Raw genomic sequence first — 16,374 nt, forward strand, 5'->3', positions numbered from 1 at the left:
CTCCGTGACCATGCAAAGTTGGTCAGTGGGTCCTTGAACTCTGTATCTGGGTGAGTCAGTGGAATTACGTAGCAGTAAATGAAAAGCATAGTGATTCTCATGTGTAGAGGACAAATGTTTGAGGACATCTTCCACTTGCCTACTTTTGAATACAAGCTTGGGGCAACAAGAAACTCTGGTCAATAACAGGGCAACAAGATATGAAGGTCCGACACTACAGTGCACCAGGATGGAAGAAGGAGATTTTTGTAATGTGAACCATTGAGGATCAGTTGCCTCAGATCAGTCACAAAGGTTGTAAAACTGGTCAGTATTTGCTGATACCTAACATAGAATAGGCATACCAAAAGGTAGGAATATCATAATATCATAATGCTCTTCTAAAGATGAGTAGACCACATTGGGCAAGGTCAAACTAAACTGAGATCAAACTCCAGCCACATTGAGTAAAATGTGTTTATCTCAACATGCCCCTTTTCACAATATGGGATAATGCAAAGCTGGAATGTTATACAAAGCAATAGTTTGATATCAGTAGTTGATCAATGTTTTTCCTCAATGTCCCGCTTCTAGCAAGGTAAAATGTAATTCTGGCTCCTGATCCGAGATTTCTTCCTGGAAAGCTAGGGGAGAAAGCTATGATGCCCCCTGAAATCAGATAGCTTGTGGAACTCAGTGTTTAATTGCCCTTTTGGTCATTCAAATAACTTAACCACATTGGCTACTGTGGTTCAAGAAGGTGGCTCCCTGCTTGAGGACAGGCAATAAATGCTGGGCTTACCAGTGAAGTTCACATCCTGACAATTGATTTTAAAAAAGTTCTTGGGTAAGATACATTAATGTATCAGTGCCCAAAAATCATACCTGGAAAAGATTCTTTGGGGGTGTGGGAGGGGAGGTGTAGGGATGAAAGGAAATTCAAAGAGATATATGAAAATACTGATAGTAAAGACTGAGCAATTGGTACCAAGAGATTCACTGATATTCTGACTTAATTCCCTAGAATCATATTCTGTACAAGCTATATCATTTCACTGCACTGTAGGATATTATATTGTACTTCAGGCATTTTTTGACAGTTTGTGGCACTTTCTCAATGTTTAATGCAGTTTCAGAAAAGGGCAATGTTTTCAGATTTGAGTAAAAGGGCATTAATGAAACCCACATTGGTCGCAAGGATTTTTGTCATCATTTCTTGTCAATAGTCCTGGGGGATGGAAATATATCACTGACACCACCTAAGATTTGAAACATTTCCACTCACCTCAGATCCAAAACATTCATGATTTCCAATGTTCGTATTGTAACTTTAAAATTAAGGGTCCAATCGCCAAGCTCACCTTTGTGATAAAAGTTAAAGAGTTCATTTTCAGATCTTTAGTTAATAGGACACATTAGTTTAGAGGATTGCCAACAATAGACCTACAATCCGCCATCAAGATATTGCAATTCGCTCTTATTTGTGCCTATATTTCTTGCTGGTTTATCCTGTTTGAGTTTCTTGAGCCACCAGTTGCACCTGAACACTAAGCGACATTGATGTCCACAATCTGAGCAATATGTCAATTAATGTCCATGCTCCCCCATAGATGGGACTAGCATTAGAAAATGATGACATATCAAATCCAATCAATGCATGTATTGCTATGAACATATAAAATGATATTTGTGAGCACATCTCAATACCCCAGTGCCTTTCCACCATCTTCAAACCTCATCCAGAGTATGATGGGATGCTCTCCACAGTGCAGCCCCACCAACACTCCAGAATCTCATCATCATCGAGGACAAATGTGCTGGTTGATCTGTGGCCCTCCCATCACCCTAGCTTTCGTTCTCTCCACTATGGATGAAATGTACACCATTTACAAGATGCAGTGCCATTAACTTGCCAAGGCTCCTTTGACATCTCCCAAACACACTGACTCAACCACATTGAAGGACAGAGGGTGAGAAAGAACAGATCCCCCAAACCATGCACCATCCTGACTTGAAAATATGTTGCTATTCCTTTACCTTTCCTGTAACTCCTTAACTAACAGTATTTTAGAAAAACCTTCACCTTATAGACGATAGGAGTTCAAGGCAGAATCTCAGTGCCATTCCTCAAAGGAAATTAGCCTGAAGCTGACTGCCATTCATATTAGTCTTTTTCTATGCAGCTGTAAAGCAAAGGAATTATTTGAAAATTGTACATCTTCATAAGAAGCCAGATTTTTTGTAGATTTACTGAGCCCAGCACTGAGGCAGTTGTCAACCTGGAGGACCATTGTGTGTCACATGGAAATGATGTAGCCTCTCATCAGGGAGAACTAATATTAGCAACCATGTAATATCAGAGCATAGAATATTGTGGATTATAAAACAGCAGAAAGGTGTTTAACCAGTGGTTGGTTATTCCTCAGGCCTGTAGAGTTTTAAACGATAAACACATTGGAAAAAAATTTCCCATTGCTAGTCCAGAAATAGCTATTTCTTCAGTCAATCTGTGGAGTGAGATCAGCATTAGGCTGCAGGATGTTATCCAGTGGAGCATTTTGTTCCTGGATTTCGCATGCCAGATCCTCCTAAAGCTTGACAGTTAGTACCTTGCACAATGCCAAAGAAAAAAAATGCTGTTTGATTAAGTACAAATCACAGCAAATTATTGTAAGTATGATGTAGAATGGCATGGCAACAATTGGATAGCAAATTACAGTTTATTTTATTTGCTTGGAGGACAGTTCCTCTGATAATAAATTTAAGATAAGATATCTTTATTAGTCACATGTATTTCGAAATACACAGTGAAGTGCATCTTTTGTGTAGAGTGTTCTGGGGGCAGCCCGCAAGTGTCACCACGCTTCCGGCACCAACATAGCATGCCCACAACTTCCTAACCAGTAAGTCTTTGGAATGTGGGAGGAAACTGGAGCACCCAGAGGAAACCCACGCAGACACGGGGAGAATGTACAAACTCCTTAGACAGAGGCTGGAATTGAACCCGGGACGCTGGCACTGTAATAGCATTACACTAACCACTCCAAATACACGACTAAATTTCACACAATGTACTGACTCTTGAACTAGATTATTTTTCCCATTTCAATCCTTAAATTTTTAAAATCCAATTTCACGTGTAGATTCAAAACCTTTGGAGTGTTTCCCGTTCGTTTCCAAATTCTGAGTTGTTTTGTCCTGCAGCTTCAAGCAACATTAATATTATCCAGACAGACCTCCTCCATGTACAGTAGTTTATTGTATCAATTTCTGATGGTCAGTTCAACAAAATGCATTGATGAGATGATGCCTGGCAGATTTGTTGCATATACTGCACTATGCAGAACACAGTCATCACTATCAATGTGTAATATCTCCTTGGGAAATGGGGCTTCTGTGAATCCTTAAACATGAAGAAAAATTTGATTGCTTTTAGTTTATTGAGATAGCATACTACAAATCATAAATATATTTGCTATGACTTGTGTTTGATAGTGTCAAGTAACTCAATTAGAGCCCTGTACTTGATCCCACCATATGAGCTCAGGTACTTAGGTTCAAGTAATTAAATAAATCAGTCAAAAAGGACAATAACCATAGAGGTTAACACAAAACTAAGGGATTAGCACAAAAATCCAACTGGTTGTCCAATGTTCTTCAGGGAAGGAAATCTGCTATGGTAACAAGGTCTGGTTTATATGCAACTCCAGACCCATGACAATGTGGTTGTCTCTAAAGACAGTTAGGAATGGGCAGTAAAAGCTGGCCCCACCATCAATATTTGGAAATAAATACAATGGCAATATGCCAGGAAAACAATTATAATATGCAGCATGACAAAAAAAAGAATTGGATTCACCACTAATATTTATTCATTTGGTGATCCTGGTTTATCAAGCTGAGTTATTCTGAAGGCTGTGATGCAGTATTATTGTCACTAATAGCTTGCACTGTCATTTTATGCACAGCTGTTGACAATCACATTACCACCACATTCTTCTTTTTAAAAATCTGAAGCAGCAATACTTTAACGTCTATTGGTTTCCCTCTTTTCTCATGACGGTGGGCTAGAGATATTGCCATTCAATGAATGAGTGATTCTGGAGCTCTATCTACAAGCACCAGGATTTAAAAGGACCTGAACATTAACTGGCTGAGATTCAGACTGAGCAAGGAATGAGTAAGAGACTTGGTTTTGATTACCTGCAAACTATGGGTTTTAAGTCAGGAGGCATAATCCAAGTAACATTAGCCCAAAAGCCTTCACAATAATCCTGGTAGAAGCCTTCATTGACAAAAAACGGGCAATTATAGGATTTCATTCTTGTACTGTTGAACCTCAGTCTGACAATGATGGATCTCAGTGGAAGTCTTGGTTCAAAAATTTACTCGCTCCTGGCATCAGCGCCAGTATGCCTCTGAAGGTGGCCAGATCATTAATGTCAGGAAAAGAAAAACTGCCACAGGAAGAATCCTTCAGCAGGTCCCTTCAATGTGTTCCTGTGCTTAGGCAAGTAGAGATCCCCTGCAGGACTGTCTCCCACTATCAGGAATGGTTACCTGGGTAGCCAAGAGGTGTTAGTTAAACAATGATGATTTAAAAAAGATATTCTCCAAATATCCCCTCAAAATAAGAATATTTTAGAAATCACGGAATCCAATCTAAAACATGCATTGTTGACATCTAAAACCAGATCCTTGATCTCTGATGGAATAAATAGCATCGCTTTGTCTGAATCCCAGCTGGTTCTAGTGGCTTTACCTCATTTGATTGTTGCCAGTGCTAGGACATTTCCTTTTGAATCAGAAGATCAAACGGTTCAAGGCCTTTAGGCCCATTACAGTAGCTTGAGCACAAAAATCCAGGCTTGCACACTATTGAAATGTAGGTGACATTAAACCAAGACTCGATCTGCACCATCAGCTTGATGTAAAGTTCTCGTGGCATGATTATGTACTAGAACATGGGATGTATCCCTAATGCCCTCACCAACATTTATGCTACAATGAATTTCATTAGAGCTGATAATCTGGTCATTATTATAGCTGTTTTTGGGAGCTTGCTGTGTGCAAATTTCACCAGAAAATTACAAAAGCAGGAATAGACCAACCATGGAACCCCATGATCTTGCTCTATCATTCAGTTCAATCATTCTTTGGCTCAGGTTCCCCTTTTCTCCATTACAACAGAGACTACACATCAAAAGTGCTTTATTGGCCATAAACTTCTTTGTAGTGTCCTGAAAGGGGTGTGATCCACTTGTCCAGTGAGGGGCTTCAGGGAAGGATAAATAAAAGTTTGCCAGCAAGAGGGTAGGTCCAAAGGGGGTTAGGATGATATTGCAATGGGCTCATTGGCCAGGGCTGAATAGCCTCAGATTTTCCATGCAAGGGTGTGGAGGAACATGCCATTTTCCAAATCTACCTCAAGTAGTTGTCCTGAATCCCAGTGGTCTCACCTGATTGGATGTTTACAATGGACACCCAGCTCAGAGTTGGGTTACAGTTCCACCTGTCTAGATCTTGGGATCTGAATCTGCATTTATTATTGAGGTTTCTTCAGAGTTAGATGATAACACTGAAATAAAAACTGAAAATGGTGAAAACACTCAGTAGGTCAGGCTGCATCTGTGGAAAGAGAAACAGCGATAACATTTCAGGTTGAAGACTGTTTGCTAGAGCTCTCACCATAGATGCTGCCTAACTGAGTGTTCCCATCAATTTCTATTTTCATTACAGATTTCCAGCATATGCAGTCTTTCTGATTTTCTTTAGACAGGGGACATAATTGCTGATAAAAGCAATGGGATTACACCCGCGAGTAGTGTTAGAATGTAGTGAGAAATAGAGTCACCCCAATTTAAGTCTTTCAATGTCCATTGCTCCAAATTGAGGAAGATTTAAAATTTGCCAGTTTGACTCTTCACTGCATAAATTCAAGTGCTCTTTAATCTCTATGCTTCCATGGTTTGCTCTTTGTGAGCCTGTCTCTGTAGAGTTTATACAGGTGGTGAATTGGAAATTGCATTTTCTATCGTCATGATGTAGCAACCATGAAGATAAATAATCCAATGTTTAGATCTGGAATCAACTCTCAAGGGCATCCACAGGGTAGGAGAACAGTTCAGATGGAATATATGAGCCTTTGAAAATGCTGGTGTCTGATTATAAGAAAAAGTTTAAAGAGAAAGATGAAAAATGAAACATAGTAGGTGAAACTCTTACATGGTAAAGGCCTAACTTATTGATATCCAAGCTAATTGATATCCAAGCTAGTTGATATTTTCGTTGCTGAATTTACACATGAATCTGGCTGTGATCTATTCAGCTACCCAGCATTCTAGCCCATGACTCATTCTATTTGTACTGATATTCAGTTGGAATGCCCTTAGAAGTTTGTAAGAAGTTGCTCTTCCTCCTAACAAGCAATCTTTCTATCTCAGCTTTGATAGTACTCAAATACTCGACAGTATTTTAGATGAGTGAGATTAACATTCCCCTGACTCTTCCCGTGGTGAATATCTTTCTGACATCATCCCTGAATGTCCTGGTGCTTATTTTAAAATTGTCTTTGACCAAAAATAGTTCTGACTTTGCCAGAGATAAATTGGGCTTGCTGGGACAATTTGTTGAGATAAAAAAACAATTGGGCTTGCTGAGACAATTTGTTGAGATAAAAAAAATTGAGCTTGCTGAGACAATTTGATGAGATTAAAAAAAAGATAACAGGGATGCACTAACAAAGTTGGCAGCACTTAACCTATTAAGTGCTGATCAAAATCAAAAGAGGTGTTAGCCAAAGTCTCTATCCTTCCTCAGATAAATCTATGGAACCACGGGAATGCAGGAAGACAAATATTACATCTTTGTTCAGAAAAGTGAAGGACTCAAATCTAGTATTGCCTGACCAGTCAGTAAGCCAGACCAACCTATTGATAATGGGAAGCTTTTAGAAACAGGAATCTGGGAGAAAATTAATAGTGACTTGAACAAGGGAAAGACTAATAAGGGAGAGTCTGCATAAATTTGATAAGGGAAACTCTTATTGGTTTAATAATTTTGATGCTGTCAATGGTATTCCGCACATGAATTTCAAAAGGTATTTCATAAAGTACCACATATTAGGATTGTTGACAGAATTGAAGCCCATGGTAGCAGGACCATGGTTACAAATTGACTAGGATATAGAAAGCAGAGAGTTGCAGTGGCTAGCTGTTTTTCAGACAGGAAAGAGGGATGTACTGGAATTCCTCAAGTTTCAGTACTGGGATTACTGCTACTTTTGATATACATTAATAACTCAGAGGGACAGAGCTCATAAAACTTGAAAAAGTAGTAAAACCTGAGGAAGATAGTCATGTTGTTTGCTGGAATGAGAGAAGAGTGTCAAATGAAATTCTTCACAGAGAAGGGTGAGGTGACATATTTAGGTAGGAAGGATATGGAAGAAAATGGGTGGTTAGCATTTGAAATGCATTACTGGACAAGGTAATGGAGACAAATTCAATCATCTACAAAGACGATTGGATAAACAACTGGAGATACAAGACCGCGGGGTTTCGACTTGAAACGTCGACAATTCCTTTCCTCCCACAGATGCTGCACGACCCGCTGAGTTCCTCCAGCAGATTTTGTTTGTTGCTCCAATTGAGAGGGGTGTTGAGTGCATTCCAGTGACCCAGAGGCATGGAAGAAAAATAAGTCAGCAGTGAAGTAGCAGCAGTGTAGGGGCCCTGCTTGTTCTTTCAGAGAGAAATGCTGGAAAGAAAGAAATACTGCACTGTTGTATATGGATGATTCATTTCTCTAAATGCAAGACCTATGGGCAATCAGTTGATATAGCTGCGTCGTAAAACTAGGCTTGTTGTAACGATTGTGGTTAATTTTTATAAAATACGCTATGATAGATGCTTTAAAACACAGAAATTAGACACATGAAAGACATTAAAAGGAGTATAATGTTCATTTTGAAATGGTTGGAAAAATATTTTCTGCCAGAAAATACTCAAATTATTTAATAAATCTTCTCCACTATATCACAATATCACTTGTGGTGGAACCATTTCATGATTTCTCTTCATCCTTGTAGTTAACAAAACATTTTTATCTGAATGAGGCTGCTTGAACAGTTATTTAATAACGAACCATTAAAATGAGCAAATGGGATGAATTGCAAACTTAGACTCCTTTACTGGAAAGCATCCCACAAATATTTCTCTGACGAAAACAGTAACACAGTTAACGCAAAAACGCAAGCGGAGCCATTCTGTCACACTGGAGTAGAAGTTGACTATGTGAATGGACAATAGCAAAAAATGAATTACAGCAAGTTAGTAACTTGTTTTACTTCTTTCCTGATTGTTATGTCCATTTGGAAGAGATGCATTTCAAGTTAGCATTCATTTTACATTATTGTCAAAATCTGGTCTACTTCTACAGTAAAATAGTCATACCCAATGCGGTTTATTTCACACTTTAAAAAGTTGAAATTTGCAATGCTGCAACTGAAAATATTTGTGAAAATCTGTGTTACATTTTAGAAAAAAATTGCAACTTTCTCTTCCAAGTGCTTTCATTTTTCCCTTGCTCTATTGAGCCAGACACTGACTTGATTAAAAAAGGAAGCAGGCCAACTTATAAATAAGGAGATGCAAATAATTGAACAGGATCCAAAAATAGCACAAAGAGAGAATTCTCTCTCTCAAAGCTTTCTCTTTTTCAATTAAGAAAATCTTCTTGAAACAAAAGGTGGTTTCACTGATGGTTGGATTAGTAAGGCGGCCATCTCTTCTCTACCCTTGAGGGATTAAGAAAAGAACAGTGGTGAATTTTTCTAGAAATCTGCCAGCATCCAAATAGGAAAAGCAATGCTAATTTCACTGTTTCTGAATGCTGTCTAATAATAGTATTTTTAATTAACCAAAAGAAATGATTATGTAATTCCTGTCTTTTCTAACAGCCATAGTATAAGACTCTAATATTAGGATACGAAGGTTGGAGGAAATGGAGGATACCAAGAGGCTACCATTTGTTCCTTTTCCCCCATGGATTGTGCAGCTTCTAGACTCCCACTTTGCCACTCACAGAGTGGTGTTCCATATCCAACCTTCTCTTGGCTATTCACTTAATGGTGCTTGTGGCTGTTAGATACAAAGGATAACGGCACATCCAAACATTTTGACCTCTTATTGTTTGGTGCCCAATTTCATTAACGAAAAATGTTTCATGAAAGTGAGGAACAAACTTGATTCAAGGAAATTGTTTCATTATTCTCTGTATTTATGGGTTCAGTAGCAGGAGCCATGTTTAAACAATAGAATTGGGAAAATGAATGGAATTTGAGGAGCATGTTTGTGAAATGCCCAAAAGTATTAAAGACAGACACCTGCATTCTCCAAACCCGCCATAAAATAAAGGGTGTTTCAACATAACCATATGAACAGTTGTTACCCGACACAAAACCAGAAGCGAATTAACAGACTTGGTATTAGTCACATGATATGGCAAAACAGTCTATATTTAGTGGTGTGAACGATTACTTATTGGACCACATAAGAAGTATGACAACTGTAACCATTTTAAAGATTGTTCCATTTTAAGAAAATGTGTCTGTGAGTTAGCCCCATTTAATCATTTTAAAAAAAACAATCAGTAAAAAATGTAATGCTTTTTGGAAAATGCAATGATATTTAACTGTGGGGTTATCTCCAAATAAGGAATGGAATTCAAGGACAAATTGTGTTATTAATAAATACTGCTTACCTGTTGGCCTCTTTGTTTCTTTAAGCCTTTGTTCTGATTAGATCTTCTCTCAAAACAGCATAACATTTTAGTTATGCCTCTTCGGACATCTCTACTTGAAACAACTCTGCCACTGTCAGAACACAATCAAAGGGGTCAGAATGTCTAGAATTAACAATTGAAAAAGCAAATGAATCAAGGCCGCATGGAATGGGAATAAAACCATTCACCTCACAAGCTCCAACCCAATCAGATTGATGGGCCCAACCTCAATAGTACAGGGAACAAGAAATTCTAAGTAACTACTTTTAATTCACAAAGAATATCAAGACCCTATAAAATGTAACCAATGTCTATAATATTCAACCATTCTTACTATACCAACATCCAACCAAACTCATAATTTCTCTGTATTGAACCCTGATTTTGTACCCACTACAGCAAATATTCATTTAGCCCAGAAGAACCAATCCCCAGTTTGCAAATTTAAGCATGACCTCAACTTTTTATTTACCTTGAGAAGGTGGTGACGGGCCTTTGCCTTGAATGCTGTGTTGCAGTTACAACTATGCAGCTTGTTCAGCAGGGAGGCAAGAGTCAACTCTGTTGAATGAAGAAGAGACCACACATGATCCATAGTGGATAAGAACCACAGTTTTCATTCTCTAAAGGCACCATCTGTATCTTTAATGACAATCCAACAGTTTCATGGGCCTTGTATTGATTTATTCCCAGATTTTTCTTTTTAAAGTTCAAATTCTCTATTCACGCTCAGTGGAAAAAGGTTATGAATTGTGATCATGTTAATGGGCTAGTACACCAAAAACTTGGCCTAATAATCCAAAAGCATAAGTTTAGATCTCACCTTAATAATTAGGCAATTAACATTCTATTAACTAAGCAATTTGGAATTAAAATAACTTGCATTTGCAATGGTGACCATGAAACAACTGAATGTTGTAAAAATCTATCTTGTTCACTAATGTCATTAAATGATAGAAGTGTTCTGAACTTATCTGGTTTGGCTAAAATGTGACTCCAGACATGCAGAAGTAGGTCACATGACCCTTAGAGCTACCTCTGTTATTCAATAAAGCTATGCATGGTCTGATCGCTGGCCCCATTTCCACTTTCCTGTTCAATTTCCACAACCATTTATTCCTCAATAATCCATCTCTCTCTGCCTGGAATTAGTTAACGCTAATAATTGAGCATCCACAGCTCGCTGAGGTGGAGAACTGCAGCTGATTTTGAACAACTTTCTAAAATGGTCCATCAAGTCATTCAATTCAAAGACAATTGGAATTGGCCGTAAATATTTACATATGATGTCCACATTTTTTTTAGAAAATAGAACAAAGTTTGCTGGATTATTAGCCTGAAATAAGAATCCAGTTACATAATCTCCATGTATATGGAATCGGCTGCACTATTTTAAGCACACTTAATCCATTTAAAATAAATGATTCGATGGTGATCCTGTCACTAATGAGTCAGAAACTAAAAGATACACAAAACGATTTGGATATGTAATCTAGACAGACACTTTAGTACAAAACTGAAGGTACCAGAGGTATCAAATTAAACCAGGAGCCTATCATCTTGCTCAGATGCAGAAGATATCTTTGAAGAATAGGGGAGAGCTAATATCCTGTGCAACATTTACTATGCAACGAAGGCTACCAAAAAAATTATTTATCTCCTTCGATGTTGAATGGACATGCTAATAGCTGGCAAGGTACAAAAATCTGGAATTCTATTTTTAAACATTTCTGTCTTTGTACCTTTCTTTAAGAACTGGCTTTAAGCCAACTTCATCAACCTAAATTTTGGCCCTCTGCTCTAATATCTCATTCTCTGACCCAGTGTCTGATTTTGATTGGTCATGTTTCTATGGTAAAGCACTTTGGATCATGAAATGAGTTACATATATACAGCTTGTTTTGTTTTCATTAGGGCATCTCTGTGCAAGAAATAACTATCATATTTGTTTTTATCACAACACTGCATTTCAAAAAGTATGTAATTGGATGTGAAAACTTTGCCATATTCTGAGGTTGTGATAGACTGCCACTTAAAAATAAGACCGTTATTTTTTCTGTTCATGAAGATTAAGATTTCAAAATAAACTTCCACAATCAGTAAATGTCATATTGTCAAACATTTTAAGTCAAGTGCTAGTTTCTAATTTGATGGTAGCAAGTTCCACAGGATTAGAAATAGTTTTGGTTTCACACTACCTAAAATTAAGGTCATTGGGAAAAAAAATGGTCAAAGTGTAAAATTACCATTGTACCTGTCACATATAAAATCACTCACATATTACCTTATTTAAAATAGATAGATTAGTACCAATGAACAACTAATGCCAATCAGGCATTAATTTTAGGGTATTATATCAATTAATGGTGATCATCCAAGTGACTCATTCGCCCTCTGTCTCAATTATTGTATACTAAACCATTAATAAACAGAAATAAAATGGCTTCTTTGTTATTCATAAATGATACAATAAAATATTTTGCAAAACTAAGAGTAGTTTTCATAAAGAAAGTCAAAATTTGAGGGCATTTCCTATTGCTGTAAAGGCCAATTTTAGTCTGAGAGAATTTTTTTACCCAAACTCAGTAAATTAATTATTTGAAAGTCATGTGAAAATAGGATCTTTTGAAGCAGATAAACCAATTCTATCATTCGAATGTTCTTAATGTTATCCACAAATCTGTAGACAGCAGTAGAAAGATAGGTACACAATACAAATCAAAACAGATATTGAAACAACCCTCAATAAAATCAACAGTCTTCTTAATATAGTACACATACAAATACTAATTTACAATTCCATAACAGGGAACAACTGGCACTTGAGATAATGCAGTGCACAAATGGGAATATTATTGTGCCTTAGTTATTATTGCTACTTTTTGCACAATGGTGGTAATGCTGCTCAACTATCCAGGCAAACGTTATTACATTATTTTTGCAGTTCCTTCACCATTTAATTCTTTCTCAGCCTGAAGGTCCTGATTCCTGATAGAACCAAAATTTTGCATTTATTAAGAATGCCTATCATGCATGACATCCAGATCTCCCAAAGCACTTTTCAATCACTGATACACTTATGAAGCTGCTATTATCATTCAGGATATACAGCAAGCAAATCAGAATCAGGTTTATTATCACTGACTTATATGACGTGAAATTAGTTGTTTTGCGGCAACAGTACAGTGCAAAGACATAAAATTACTATAAATTACAAAAATAAATAAACTGTGCAAAAAAAGGAGTAATGAGATTATGTTAATGGGTTCATGGACCATTCAGAAATCTGATGGCGGAGGGGAAGAAGCTGTCCCTGAATCGTTGAGTGTGGGTCTTCAGGCTGCTGTACCTCCTCCCCGATGGTAACAAAAAAAGGGCACGTCCCAGATGGTGAAGGTCCTAAGTCATGAATGCTGCTTTCTTGAGGCACCACCTCATCAAAATATCCTCAATAGTGGAGAGGGTTGTGCTCGTGATGGAGCTGGCTGAGTCTATAACCTTCTGCAACCTCTTGTGATCCAGCGCATAGGAGCCTCCATACCAGGTGGTGATGCAACCCGTCAGAATGCTCCCCAACATACATTATAGAAATTTTTCAGAGTCTTTGGTGACCTACTGAATCTCCTCCTAACATAGTAGAGCCACTGGCGTGCCTTCTTCATGATTGCATCAATGTGTTGGGCCTAGGATAGATCCTCCAAGATGTTGATGCCCAGGAACTTGAAGCTGCTCACCATTTCCACCGCTAACCCCTCAATGAGGACTGGTGTGTGTTCTCCCGACTTCCCCTTCCTGATGTCCACAATCAATTCCTTGGTCTTGCTGACGTTGAGTCCATGGTTGTTGTTATCACACCACTCAACCGGCCAATCTATCTAACTCCTGTACGCCTCCTCGTTGCCATCTAGGATTCTACCAACAGTGGTGTCATCGATGAATTTATAGAGGTGTTTGAGCTGTGCTTAGCCACACAGTCATGACTGTAGAGAGAGTAGGGCAGCGGGATAAGCACGCAGCCTTGAGCTGCGCCTGTGTTGATTGTCAGCGAGGAGGAAAATGGATTTCAAACAGCAACAGGAGAATCTGTTTCAGTGATGCTTTTGAGGGCGAAACTTTGACTAGGATGTGTGGTTCAGATGCAGTACCCGACCAATCCTACATTTGTGATGAATGATAAGACAGGAAATAAATACTCTGTCTCCAAAGCATTGCCATCAAATGGCTTTCCAGTAAGAAATCCTAAATAGAAGGACGAGCTTCATCCCAGCAACTGAACTGGTTCACGGCTAATTAGAATCTGTAGCTAACAGCTGAACAGAACTACTGTCTTTTGGATGGGGCTTAATCTGTCCTTTCAAGTGGATGTGAAAGATATAAAAATGCTATTTTAAAAAAGAGCACAAATGTTCCTCCAGTATTCTGGCAGGTATTTATCCCCCAAGCAAAACATAAAAGAGATGACCTGGTCATTTAGTTAATTATTATTTGTGCAAGGTTGTTGTGCACAAGTTTGTTACTGCATTTCATACATGATAACAGCAACTATGGTTCAGGAGTACCTTGGCTGTTAAGTACGTTAATGTTTCCTTAGTTGTGTAGATATATCCATGTTCCTCAGAAAGTATTGAGAAAATGAGCTACTTCAAGGAATGGTATTTTTGCTAAAAGATTTTGAAGGTGGTAAAAGTTAATAGAGCTAAAATGTATCAGCAATCTCTGAACACCTTATCCAATCATCACTCGTTGTCGAATGGAAATGTGTAGATCAACATCTGTAAAAGGAAGTACAAAATTGGATTGAATTGCCTGTCACACGCAGGGACCAGGACTTTATGCCTTTGCACCCTCCAGCTCCTGACTGTGCATCCATGAACAACACTGTGTAGTCTTTAAACTAAAAGAACTGTCCTGATAGTCAAAAACCCATTGCCTATACTCCAGTCCTTCATCCCAACATTGCCAGCTTCAGGTATTTGATGTTTTATTCAGTATACTTCCCAAACTTGTTTTATATCTTGTTTTATTGATGATTGAGATATGGTTTATGTGAGGACACTGTTGGGAGCAGGGGGAGGGAAGATTGGGTGATAGTTCTTGATCTGTTGTAGACCAGATGGTGAAGATAATCCTAGAGTACTGCTAAGTAGGGAGTTCCAGGATTTTGGAACAGTGGTACACGTCTAAGTCAGGATGTATTCCATGATGTGTATATATCATTTGAATTAAATCAGTGTTTTTCAGAAAATACATTGGACAGAATATGATTGCAATAAAGAATCAAGCACGAACAGGTGAACTATTGATAAAAAAATGTAATATATATTGATCTACCACATTTTATAAATTGTACATTCTGTGCATGTTTCTTGTCCACCACTCTTCCAGCATTATACACAAACGTCTGCATGAAATGTCAGAGACACATAGTTTGGATGAATTATCTGAGAACATAAAATACCAGGTACAGGATGTCTTAGCTCCTCAGCCGACTTCAGGTGAGCTAACACAATGCTTCCCTTCTACTCATTTGTTCTTGGAATGCAAACAGCACTGAATCAATTCCCAAAGAGGTAAACAAAGCTCCTCTTTCTCAGAAAACTGCATATTTAAATAGACAGATGGTCTCGGACAAGGGTAAACTTTAAAAGGTCAAGGCAGCATTAATTGTTCAGTCCTGCTGTATGAGGGCAAAGGTCATAGCAGCACAAATCATTTGGCAACTTGTGGTGATTCACAACTCATGACATATCAATTCTTTGGTGCAAATTGCTGGAGGACTTCCACATAATAGTGAGTGGATTAAACTCATTATTTTACCGGCAGATTCCGGGCCAATTTCCCACCTCTTCAATTCCAATTCTGTCCTTTTTCAATCAGTAATTATTAACAGTCAGAGAGAGGGAAGTAATGCAGCCCAGGTAAGGTGATTTATGAGGTGATTTAATGTTGCCCGTGCAGTAAGTGCTTTGGTCTGACTTATGCTGCTCAGGCTTCTGTGTAGTCTGACAGTGAAGATTATTCATTGCATTAAAGCTCTCCTCTCGTCTCCACAGTAACACAAGTGAAAGAATGCATACTCTTTTGTTGAGGAATAATGTCCTTTTTCACCACTGCTCCATTTAACTGAGATAAAGAGTTCTGGGATCAAAGTAGTACTTAAAAAAACACTGCAAAATGCAGGGGTAAGTTATATTTCAGTTTTATATACATAATATAATCACTGGGAATTAAACCAAAGATCAATAGTTAATTGTGTTTGGGAATCGAATAACAGTTCAAGGACAATAAAAGCAATGCAGGTGCTCGAAATCTGAAGTAAAAATGGAAACTGGTGGAAACTCTCATCAAGTCGAGCAGCATCTGTGGAAAGAGAAACAGTTAACGTTTCAGGCTGAACTCCAGTTCCACCGAAGAGTGAACAAAGTTGACGTTTCAGGTCAAAGACACTTCAGCAAAACTGGACTTCGACCTGGAATATTAACAGTTTCTTTTTCCACAGACACTGCCTGGCTTGATGAGCATTTCCAGCATTTTCTGTTTCTGTGAAGGATTCAATGATCGTATCTTTTTCCAACTCTATTTTAAAAAATATAAAAGCTTTTTCCGTTAACG

The sequence above is a fragment of the Pristis pectinata genome, chromosome 27 (assembly GCF_009764475.1).
Source record: "Pristis pectinata isolate sPriPec2 chromosome 27, sPriPec2.1.pri, whole genome shotgun sequence".
NCBI classification, from domain to species: Eukaryota; Metazoa; Chordata; class Chondrichthyes; order Rhinopristiformes; family Pristidae; genus Pristis; species Pristis pectinata.